This window comes from Mustelus asterias, unplaced genomic scaffold (assembly GCF_964213995.1).
Source record: "Mustelus asterias unplaced genomic scaffold, sMusAst1.hap1.1 HAP1_SCAFFOLD_71, whole genome shotgun sequence".
NCBI lineage: Eukaryota > Metazoa > Chordata > Chondrichthyes > Carcharhiniformes > Triakidae > Mustelus > Mustelus asterias.
In genome coordinates this window covers 1,166,593-1,179,453 of record NW_027590132.1, presented here as the reverse complement: position 1 = coordinate 1,179,453, position 12,861 = coordinate 1,166,593, and the positions used below count along the sequence as shown (strand labels likewise).

Below are 12,861 nucleotides of genomic sequence, written 5' to 3'. Positions count from 1 at the left end.
TGCCCCTTCAGGAAGTTTCACTGGGATGATCTGCAGGATATTTGCTGTTCAGCATTTCATTAATATGAATGACTCCCGGAACTTGTATCGCTGAGAGGGATAAAGAACAGAGCGGAGAGGCACAGTTGTTCTGTTCCTGACTGCGCGGCTCCCGGTCTTTTAGTGAGGACTTCGTCTCCTTGAAATGTGCAGTCCACAATTCCACCCGATTATGGATTTTACCGCTGGGTGGACAGATACATGATGATCAAAACAGCAACATCGTGTTCCTGATGAAATCACAGCTGGACTGGGCACAAAGTGGGAATGATTCAACAATGATTAAACATTGAGTTCAGTTCAGTAACTGCTTCACATCACGAACAGCGGCATTGATGCGGCACCTTGCAGTTATCCGGAGGTTTCTGACCTACATAAAGCATACAATAGAAAGTTGCAGCACAGAAGGAGGCCGGTGCATCCTGTTATAGCGCTCTGAAAGAGCTACTTAATTTGTCCCGTTCCTCTTTCCCTTTCTCCCCACCTCGCAACACCACTGATTCATGGAAATGCCTCTGACAATTATTATTGATGTTGTTTCCTCCACCCTTTCAAGCAGTGAATTCCAGATCAAAACAACCGGTTGCATTCAAGGCACTCTTCTTTTTCTTCCACCGATTATTTTGTCACTTTTCTATGCTCTGCTTACTGCCTCTTCTCTCAATGGAAACAAGTTATTCTCATTGACTTCAGCATACTTTCAGCAGTTTGAAGAGCTCAATTAAACCTCCTCTTGACTGCCTCTACGAGAAAGGGAATTCTCCAACTGCCCACTGTTTCCACATAAATGTAAGCTCGCATCTCTGGTATCACTTTATCAAATCTCTTCCGCATTACCTCTGGCATACTTTCAGGTCTCCTCAAGTATGATGCACGGAATAGGTGATAATCCTCCAGCTGTGATCTGATCAGTCATTCAGAACGATTCAGCGTTTCTACCCTGCTTCCGTATTGCAGTTCCTTTTCTGGTTTCTAACCCACGGTCAGATCTGAACTTTGAGGCAGCGGGTTCAATTCTGATGCCCAACACAATTCTTATTCTTCCTGACTCGCCCTGTCACTGACGCACAATCGCCACATGAACTCGCTGACTCGTACCTCTCAACAAATTAGAATGTCCAACTCGAACTGAGTGTGTTCCCATTCAATCGGAATACTTTTCAGATATCTGAGCCCGGATCCCCGTGACAAGAGTGACACAGAAAAGGAGGAACATTTTCAAGGAGAACTGTGAAACTAATACAAATATCAAATGAAATACAAAATATCAGGCCAAAATATGATTGAAGGGGTAAATAAGGCACCCCATGCTTGCCGTGCCCAAGGGGCATGGAATGTTTCGAGTGTGATTCAGGACAACACATGCTCCCTCGTCAGAGAAAACTGACAGTGAACGTAGCCACAGCAGAGGGGCAGACATACAAGTCGGATGATCCCCTCGATTGCCTGCTGCCTGAACCTGTTTATGGTGAATTTGGCCAGGACCAGGATGCAGGTTCATGAGGAGGTGCTCCTCCTTTCCTGTCCCCTCCGCACCGGGTGCCTGGAGATCTGAGCATGTGGCTGAAGTCAACTAAACTGCAACAAAAGATTATTCAAATAACTTGAAAGGGAATGCAGTCTAAGGCAACTTACAGACCACTGGCACAGTGGTCTGTAAGATGGAAACAAGTGCAGTTATCTTTGGAGTCCATGAACCAATGGGTGTATGGAACTGCTGCATGCAACACCCCAGTTCCCCGATGTTAATGGGAAGGATTCCTCCATAGATGGACCACAACTGGGGACCTCCACCACTGGATGGCAACAAGGCATGACAAGGTGTGTCCGGGCGATTGCGGGGTTGGGCGGGGGGAGGGGGGGTCGATTTTTGTATTCATCTATAGGAGCTGGGCAAGGTTGGCTGGCCAAAAGTTATTGCCCATCCCGAGTTGACCTTGAGAAGTGCCAGGCCTTTTGAGAGAGCAGTTGAGAGTCAAGCACATTGCTATGTCTCTGGAGACACATGTAGGCCAGACCAAGTAAGGGCAGGTAGCGATACTTCCTGGTGGAACGAATCCAGGTACTTAGCCCTTTTTTTGTTGTGCTACAGTGTGTGTAGTTCAGCCACCAGCTCATAACCGAACTCAAAGGCTCCCAGAACTGTTCACTGTGGTACCACACTAATTTGGAAAAATCCCCATTCATTCTTACTGTTTGTTCCCTGTTTTCTATCCATCTCAATAAACTATCCCCAATCTCATGTGTTTTAATTTTGAGAATGTGCGAATGTGTACAGACTGTATATATGTCTGTTCTGATTTTCACACATTCTGATCAATTAATGGACACTTCTATCACCTTTCTCAGCTTCCTTCATCTTAGTTTACATTCCCCTTGTCCAATTACAGCTCCCCACCCCCACCATTATCATATAAATCTCTCCTGATTCTCTTTGTTCTTCGCTTTGATGAAGGGTCATCCAGGCTCGAAACGTTGTCTCTATCCTCTCTCCACCGATGCTGTAAGACCTGCTGAGGTTTCCCAGCATTTTCTGTTTTTGTTTCAGATTCCAGCATCCGCAGTATTTTGCTGTTACACTAATTTGTCTGATATTTGCTGCATTTACAGCAGAACGTTTGTGAATAAGATTTTGAAAAGCAACCTTATTTTTGAAAGGTGGGGAATACGATTCTGCATCAGGCAGGATTCGTCACAAAAGAAGGTGGGGGAAATTTGAAACTTGAATGAAAAATAGCAAGAACGTGACAAAATTCGAACTAATGCGGGAGACACCAACAGATTTCTAGTCCACCACCTTAACTACTCAGGCATGATCAAATTAACTAGGGTAGCGAAAATCACACTAATCTCTGGTCAGAACTATTCTGAGAAACATCATCATGTTATTGGATATAAATGTGTTTCATCCCTCTGTTAGTTACAGGGATTTGTATTCTTTCATCATTTCAGCTCGACCTGATTTGACGTGTAAAGTTGTTTTCTCAATTCAGGAACATAAGAACATAAGAAATAGGAGGAGGAGGAGGCCATCTCGCCCATCGAGCCTGTCCCGCCATTCAATAAGATCATGGCTGATCTGATAGTGGTTTAGTTCCACTTACCCGCCCGCTCCCCATAACCGTTAATTCCCTTATTGTTCAGAAATCTATCTACCTGCGACTTTAACATATTTAACGAAGTAGCCTCCACTGCTTCAATGGCCAGAAAATTCAAGAGATTCACTACCCTTAGAGAGAAGAAGTTCCTCCTCAACTCTGTCCGAAACTGACTCCCCCTTATTTTGAGGCTGTGCCCTCTAGTTCTTGTTTCCTTTCCAATTGGAAAGAATCTCTCTGCCTCGACCATGTCGAGACCCTTCATTATCTTATATGTCTCTCGAAGCTCTCCCCTCAGCCTTCTCAACTCCAACGAGTACAGGCCAATCCACTCAATCTCTCCTCATCAGCTAGCCCCCTCATCTCCATTATCAACCTGGTGAACATTCTCTGTACTTCCTCCAAGGCCAATATATCCTTCCGCAAATAAGGGGACCAAAATTGCACACAGTACACGAGTTGCGGCCTCACCAGTACCTTGTACAATTGCAGCAAGACCTCCCTGCTTTTATACTCCATTCCCTTCGCGATAAAGACCAACATTCCATTTGCCTTCTTGATCATCTGCTGCACCTGCAAACTGAGTTTTTGCGATTCATGCACAAGGACCCCCAGGTCCCTTTGCACAGTAGCATGTTGTAATTTTTCACCATGTAAATAACAGGCCATTTTACTATTATTCCTTCCAAAGTGGATAACCTCATACGTGTCAACGTTATACTCCATCTGCCAGATCCTCGCCCACTCACTTAGCCTATCCAAATCTCTCTGCAGACTTTCCGCATCCTCCACACAATTCGCTTTCCCACTCATCTTTGGGTCATTCACAAACTTTGTTACCCTACACTCGGTCCCCTCCTCCAGATCGTCTATGTATATGGTAAACAGTTGAGGTCCCAGCACCGATCCCTGCAGCATGCCACTAGTCACCAATTGCCAACCAGAAAAGCACCCATTTATTCCAACTCTCTGCTTCCTGTTAGATAGCCAATCCGCAAGCCAAGCTAACGCTTAAACCCCAACTCCGTGGACCCTAATCTTCAGCAGCAACCTTTTGTGAGGCACCTTATTGAACGCCTTCTGGAAACCAAAAAAAAAACCCATCCACCTGTTCCCCTCTGTCAACCGCACTCATTGCATCTTCATAAAAATCCAGTAAATTCGTCAAACATGACTTTTCCTTCATGAATCCATGCTGCGTCTGCTTAATCGAACAATTTTCTTTCCAGGTGTTCTGCTATTTCTTCTTTAATGATGGATTCCAGCAATTTCCCAACTGCGGACGTTAGGCTAACTGGCCTGTAGTTACCCGCCTTTTGTCTACCTCCTTTTTAAAACAGTGGTGCCACATTAGCTGTTTTCCAATCAGCCGGCACTTCCCCAGAATCCAGCGAATTTTGATAAATTACAGCCAACGCATCCGCTATTACTTCTGCCATTTATTTCAGTACGTTGGGATGGATTCCATTCGGGCCCGGAGACTTATCTACCTTTAGTCCCATTAGCCTACCAAGCACTACCTCTTTCGTAATAGGAATCTTTTTAAGGACCACACCCCCTACAGTCCCACGACCATCAATTTTCGGAAGCTATTTGTGTCCTCTACCGTGAAGACCGGCAGAAAAAACTTGTTTAAGGCCTCGGCCATTTCCTCATTTCCCATTATTAAATCCCCCTTCTCGTATTCTAAGGGACCAACAATAACTTTAGCTACTCTATTCCTTTTTATATATTTGTAAAAGCTTTTACCATCAGTTTTTATATTTTGTGCGAGTTTAGTTTCATAATCTATCTTTCCTTTCTTTATCGCTTTCTTAGTAGTTCTTTGATGTTTTTTAAAGCTTTCCCAATCTTCTAATTCCCCACTAGTTTTGGCCACTCTGTACGCATCGGTTTTTAATTGCATACTCTCCTATATTTCCTTAGTTACCCACGGCTGATTATCCCTTTTCTTACATTCCGTTTTTATCACTGGAATATATTTTTGCTGAGTGCTGAGAATAACCTCCTTACAAATCCGCCTCTGTAGCTGTCCTACCAATTAGTCTGCGCTCCCAGTATACATTAGCCAATTCTGCCCTCATCCGATTGTACTCCCCTCTGTTCAAGCAGAGGACATTGGTTTGGGACCCTAATTTCTCACCCTCCATTTGTATTAAAACTTCAACCACATTGTGATTACTCATTCCAAGAGGATCCCTCACAAGAAGATCATGAATTTTACCTGTCTCATTAGACAGGACCAGATCCAAGATAGCTCGCTCCCTCGTAGGTAGTGTAACATACTATTCGAGGAAACTATCCCGACAGCATTCTAAGAACTCTTCCTCAAGTCCACCGCGTCCGACTTGAGTCAACTAATCAATATGCAGGTTACAATCCCCCATGATTATTGCTGTTCCGTTTTTGCACGCATCCATTATTTGCTTGTTTATAGCCCGACCACCTCCAAGTTATTATTTGGGGACCTATAGACCACGCCCACCAGTGACTTTCTCCCCTTAATATTCCTTATCTCCACGCACAACGATTCCACATTATGCTCCTCCTGAGAGCCTATATCGTCTCTCACTACCGCCCTGATGTTATCTTTACTTAACAGAGCTACCCCACCTCCTTTTCCTTCCTGTCGATCCTTCCGAAATGTCTGATAGCCCTGGATATTCAGTTGCCAGTCCTGGTCATCCTGCAACCACGTTTCTGTCATGGCCACTAGATCATACCCATTTCTATTGATTTGTGCCATCAACTCAATCACTTTGTGTCGAATGTGACGTGCATAACGTAAAGTGTCTTTATGCTCGCCTTTATATGGACCCGATGTGTTAGTGTATTCTTTTGATTGCACGCTCTGTCCCTACCTGTCGCAAACTGTTTATCCTTCCCCAGACCATCTCCTTGCACTACGTTGACCACCTCCCCTCTTGTGTTTGTCACCTTTTTTTACTCTGCCTGAGCCCTTGACACCTCGAACTAGATGAATGTCCTCATCATTAACCCTCACTCATACCCTCTCCTTTACCTTTGATTTTGTAATTCCCCATACTCCTGACAGCCCCCCCCCCCCCCCCTCACCCCCGGTAACTATTTAGTTTAAAGACCTATTTACAGCCCTGGTTATACGATTCGCCAGGAATAGGAGTCAGATAGACGGAGCTTAAGGGGCGGCACGGTGGCACAATGGTTAGCACTGCTACCTCACATCACCAGTGATCCGGGTTCAATTACTGGCTTTGGTCGCTGTCGCAGTCGTTGTGGAGTTTGCACTTTCTCCCTATGTCTGCGTAAGTTTTCTCCAGGTTCTCCGGTTTCCGCCCACAGTCCAAAGATGCGTAGATTAGGCGAATTGGCCACAGTAAATTCTCCATCAGTGTACCTGAACAGGCACTGAAATGTGACAACTCGGGGATTTTCACAGTAACTTCATTGCAGTGTGAATGTAAGTCTACTTGTGATTAATAACTAAACTTTACTTTAATTTGGAGCATCACAGTGCACATCATTAAGATTCAGAATCGATTGTAATCCAAACTCAAGATGCCACGATAGATACGCTAAAGACGTTATGAAAAGAAATTTTCTGTTTAATTCGGAACTATGATGTTGTAGTAGAATATGTCTGGGCCAGGAATTCAATCCGGCTCTCCCACGGTCTATTTGCATATGGTTTCTCTGAACCACCAACGTACCATTCTGAATTTAATTCATGATTTCCCACTCTCTATATTTTCTTTCTGTATTATTTACCGGGCCAATAATGCACCAATTGCAAACAAAAGACAAAGTGCAATTAATGCCGGCTGTTAAATGATTCAGATAATTCTGGAAGCATCCTAAGGATTCATAAACATCTGGCTGGAGGCAGTGGTCTGACAGCATCAATGGAGCGAGAAACAGAGTTCACGTTTCGAGTATGTATGACGCTTTTTAGAGTTAATGAAACGATGTCGCTTTTGTATTAAAATTTCAGGTAGATGTGAATTGAGATTTCCCAAGGCTCCCAAATATTCTGAAGTTTCTGAGAAATTTATTGACCAGTTCACATTCAGATGAAAATAACACAGCGTTCATGTCGGGGGATGTGCAGTTTCAACGATGTTTTAGAGGCTTGTTACCAACAAATAACAAAAAAAAACCTGATTGTTCAGCACTGCCACAACACCCTCATCCACCTCCCTCCACCTCCTCCAGCATCCATCCATAACACACTCCCACCTGGACCCTTTGAACATTCACCCCCCCCCCCCCCAAACCCCTCTCACTGGTACACAGTGACATCGGTGTGTATAATATATAAGTCAATAGAAGCCACCAGCTGCATTATTTCCCACCCTCAATAAACGAGGAACTTGAGCTCATTTAGTACCGTTTCCTCACGGCATGACCAGCGTACATTGCCGATGCGAAATTGCTTTTGAGAAAGCTTTCCAATGCTCTAGAAATAATCTTATTCAAAGCACTGTGAAAATATTGCTTAATTCTTTGATTTGATTTGATTTGGTTCATTATTGTCAGATATATTCGCATACAGTGAAAAATATTGTTTCTTGTGCGCTATGCAGACAAAGCATACCGTTCATAGATAAGGAAACAAGACAGTGCAGAATGTAGTATTACAGTCATAGTTCGAGGTGTAGAGAAAGATCAACTGAATACAAGGTAAGTCCATTCAAAAATCTGACAGCAGTGCGGAAGAAGCTGTTCTTGAGTCGGTCGGAACGCGACCTCAGACTTTTGTGTATTTTTCCCGATGGAAGAAGGTGGATGAGAAAATGTCAGGGGTGCACAGGGTCCTTAGTCATGCTGGCTGCTTTGCCGAGGCAGTGCGAAGTGTAGGCAGCGTCAATGGATGGGAGGCTGATTTGCGTGAAGGATTGGGCTACATTCACGACTGTTTGTAATTCTTTGCGGTCTTGGGCAGAGCAGGAGCCATACCAAGCTGTGATACAACCATAAAGAATACTTTCTATGGTGCATCTGTAAACGTTGGCGAGAGTCGTAGCTGACATTCCAAATTTCCTTAGTCTTCTGAGAAAGTAGAGGCGTTGGTGGAATTTCTTGAGTACAGTGTCAGCATGGGGGTGGCGGGGGGTGGGGGGAGGGGCGGTCCGGAGGGGGGGCGCGGGGGAGCAGCGGGACCACGACAGGTTGTTGGTGATCTGGGCACTTAAAAACTTTGAGCTCTCGACCCTTTCTATTTCGTCCCAGATGATGTCGACAGGGGCATGTTCTCCTTTATGCTTTCTGAAAATCACCTTCATTTTGTTGTCATTGAGGGGGCGATTCTTTTTGCAACACCAGTTCAGCAGATTCTCTTTCTCTTCCTGTACTCAGTCTCAACATTGTTTGTGTTCCGACGCACTACGGTTGTGTCGTCAACAAACGTGAAAATCGAATTGGAGTGGAATTAGGCGACACAGTCATAGGTGTATAAGGTGTATAGCGGGAGTGGGGGGGGAGGGGGCGGCTGAGAACACAGCCTTGTGGGGCACTGGTGTTGAGGATGGTCTTGGAGGAGGTGTTGTTGCCGATCTTTACTGATTGTGGTCTACGAGTTAACAAATTCAGGATCCAGTCGCAGAGGGAGTTGCCGAGGCCCAGGCTATGTTGCTGACGATGAATTTCGTGACAAAAATGGTGTTGAAGGCTGAGCTGTTGTCAATAAATAGGAGTCTGACATTCGTGTCCTTGTTATCTAAGTGTTCGAGGGTTGAGTGCAGGGCCAAGGAGATGGAGTCTGCTCTGGACCTGTTGCAACGATAGGCAAACTGTCGTGGATCCATGCAGTTCGGGAGGCTGGAATTGATTCGTGCCATGACTCGCCTTTCGAAGCACTTCATGATGACGGATGTCAGAGCCACCGGCCGATAGTCATTCAGGCACGCTGCTTGGTTTTTCTTAGCTACCGTGATGATGTTCATGTTAAAGCAGGTAGGGACCTTAGATTGTTGTAAAGAGAGGTAGAAGATGTCTGCGAGTACTCCCAACAGCTGATCCGCGCAGTGTCTGAGTGAACGTCCTGGTACCCTATCCAGGCCAGTCGCTTTCCGTGGGTTGACCTTCGAGAAGCTGCTCTGACATCTACAATGGTGAACCCAGATACAGGTTGATCCAGGGCTTCCAGGGTGGAGGTCATGCTCTCGCTGACCTCTTGCTCAAAACGGGCGCAGAATGCACTGCGCTCATCATGGAGGGTGCGTTGGAGCCGGCGATTTTTCATGCCTTCATCTTGTAGCCTGTTATGTGTTGCACACCTTGCCATAGTTGGCAGGGGTCGGTGTCGCTAACCTGGGACTCTAGCTTGGTCCGATACTGTCTTTTGGCTTCTTTGATAGATCTCCTTGGACCGTATCTGGCTTTCTTGCATAGGTCAGTGTCGCCTGACTTGAACGCCTCAGACCTGGACTTCAGCACGAAGTAGATATCACTGTTCAGCCATGGTTTCCGGTTGAACACACGGATTTACTTCTTTGGCACACAGTCTTCTACACACTTACTAATGAAGTCAGTTACAGTTGTGGCGTACTCGTTCAGGCTGGTCGCAGTTCCAATCTGTTCCAATTGAAGCATGTATCGTAAATCTGTTAGTAGTGGAGTAAGTTATTTACTGGCAGGAAGAGCGGTGACCGGTTATCGAGAGCAAAATCCATGGGCCCACCGACTGTCTGATTTTTTGTTTCAGTTCCAGAAGGCGCAGTTGCAAGTACGGAGAAGTGAAAAATGGTTCTAGTTTGTTTTCAATCCGCGCTTTTTTGTTCATGTGAAGGTTTTGGAAAATTGACATTGTTCACTTAAGAGCAGAGAAGGATCAATGCAAATGAAAAGTGGGGATGCAATATATGGATGGTTTTGATAGGGCGGCATGGTAGCGCAGTGGTTAGCACTGCTGCTTCACAGCTCCAGGGTCTCGGGTTCGATTCCCGGCTCGGGTCACTGTCTGTGTGGAGTTTGCACATTCTTCTCGTGTCTGCGTGGGTTTCCTCCGGGTGCTCCGGTTTCCTCCCACAGTCCAAAGATGTGCGGGTTAGGTTGATTGGCCAGGTTAAAAATTGCCCATTGGAGTCCTGGGATGCGTAGGTTAGAGGGATTAGCGGGTAAATATGTGGGGTGGGATTGTGGTCGGTGCAGACTCGATGGGCCGAATGGCCTCCTTCTGCACTGTAGGGTTTCTATGATTCTAGAGAGGGAGAAAGTGTTACCATTCACAGCAGGGATGGAAACAGAGGAGGGCTGGTTTATCCTGTCCTGTAATTGATAGAGGAACCAAAAGTGAGAATAGTTTCTTTCTAACAGTACGTTATGACGACCTGGAAGGAACTCGTGAGGAAAGAACAAGGTTACAAGTACATCCCCATCATGCCCAACTCCAACTCCCAGCACTGACTGAACGTTTTAGGAATTTGAAAGGAATTGATCAGTCGACAGAAAATGTACTAACTGGTATGGGAGTCGATGACAAGGGGAGAAATAGCATAATATACATGTTAGGATATTCAGGAGCGAGAGTTTTATGTGGGTGATTCCAGCTTTCAGCTGGCCAGTCCTTTGTTTGGTACAGAGCTCTTTCATTTTCTTTTTTTAAAATATTGGGTTCGCTAACAATGTTCACATTCAGAGAGGCTCGAGGTCCTAGGCACTCTTTACAGTTTACAGATTAGAGCAGGAGTCGCGCAATTACCGTTCACATTACATTGTTCGCGAGCTCTGTGCGTAATTTGTTCAACTCAACAACAGCTTCAGTGCAATTTGAACTTTCCCTCTACATTATTTGTCGTGCCAATGTTTGATCGGTTATCTTCTTGAAAACATTGAAATGACTAATTGAGCGCTGATGACGGATAATCTAAACTCCAAACGTTGGCTTGATTCTCTCTCCACAGATGCTGTCAGGCCTTCTGAGGATTTACAACATTTTCTGTTTTTGTTTCAGATTCCAGCATCCGCAGCAATTTTCTTTTTTATTCCTAATTTAATAGTTGTTGAATAATGTTATTAGAGATTGCCTCCTGTGTAACAAGTGACTCAAATTTAGTTTTCATTTGCCCCTCTCTGACAGTGAAGATTGTGGAATTATTTATGGATGCTTCAATCTCTGGTGTATGTGAGCGAAATGCTTTCAGTAGTTGATGCTAATTATCGTGAAGCGAATGTGGGCGGTATGATCAATAGGTTCGCGGAAATTGTTGGTGTGGAAAAAGGGGACCAAGGAAGTCTTAGATTACAGGAAGGTATAGACTGTTGGTGATATCAGCAAGGCCATTGGAAAATAGAATTTAACACTGAAAGGTGTCAGGCGGTGCACCCTTGGAGGACAAACAAGTCAAGAGAATACACAATGAAAAGTAGGAAGGAATTAAGCCCTCAGGGAGCTTGGGGCACACGACCAAAGACTCTTGACCGCAGCAGGACAGATCTTTAAGAAAACATTCAGATAGTCGCCTTTATTAGTCGAGTCATAGGATGTAAGAGCAGGGAGGGTATGCTGAGCTGTCAAAAAAACGCCCGTTAGACAATAGCTTGTGTACTCTGTGCAGTTCTGGTTGCCACATCATAAGAAGGATATCATTGCAGAGGAGGGTACAGAGGAGATTTAGCAGGATGCTGCCAGCGCTCAAGCGTTACAGCTCTGAAGAGAGACGAATTGGGCTGGGGCTGTTCTCCTTGGTACCGAGAGGTTTGGAGGGAATTCAATGTTGTGTACAAAATTATGAAGGATGTCGTTCGGTGAGATAGGAAGAAATCTTTCCCCTGAGGAGAAGGTCAAAACTGAAAGGGCATTGATTCAAGCCAAGGGGCAAAGGACTGAGAGATGATTTTTTTCAGAACGCGGAGGAATCAGCAATTCACTGCTTTATTGAGAGCCGGAATCCACATAATATGTAAGAAAAAAATAAATAAGCAGTTGAAATGCATAGCACACAAGGCTACGGACCAAATGCTTGAAAATTGAAATGGAATAGATGGGTGTTTCACGGCGGACGCAAAGACGATGGGCCGAAGGGCCGCCTTCTGTGCTGTAAAACCTCTGACTCAATTTTTTGAGTCTCTTTAAATTAGCAGTTGCCTCCACGCGGCGGGGAATTGAACTCCAGTCTCCCGCGTGGATACTAACACTTACAGTAATGACAAATATTCTCCTGATTCTACTGATCGTGGGGCAATTCATAATTGGAGCCAGATTGACTGAGGCAAAGGGAGAGTGGGTTAGCAAGAAAGTGCCACTAATTCGGTTGATTTTTGCTGTACCGACAGGAAATTGTGTGAATAAGAATTTGGAACACAATTTATTTTTTGGAAAGTGTGGGATTCCATTCTGCATCATCCATTCTGCAAAGGAACGTGGGAAAATATGAAACATTCTAGAAAATATAGATAACGTAGTCAGCAGGATTCGAACATGCGCAGAGACACCCCAATGGATTTCTAGTCCATCGCCTTAACCACTCGGCCACGACGACATCGAGCAAGGTAGCGAAAATTACAGAGATCACCGCTCAAAGCTATTTTAAGAAACATCTCCGTCATTTGACTTCTTGCGTTCCATATGAATACGTATCATCGTTCTGCTAGTTACAGTGATATGCATTCTTTCCACATTTCTGCTCGACTTGATCTGACACGTAAGATTTTTTTTAAAGTCAAAAATAGGAGACAGATACACAGATGATCAATTGGCAGCACCACAATGTTCTTCAAAACTATTCAGAATCTGTTGTCGTCCAAA

General features: G+C 44.8%; 1 non-coding gene across 1 annotated transcript; it reads right to left on the bottom strand.

Moving 5' to 3' along the window:
* Nucleotides 1-12,513: 12,513 nt before the first annotated feature.
* trnas-aga (transfer RNA serine (anticodon AGA)) lies at nt 12,514-12,595 on the bottom strand. The gene has a single exon. It is a non-coding gene; the product is annotated as a tRNA-Ser (tRNA).
* Between the last annotated feature and the right edge of the window lie 266 nt (nt 12,596-12,861).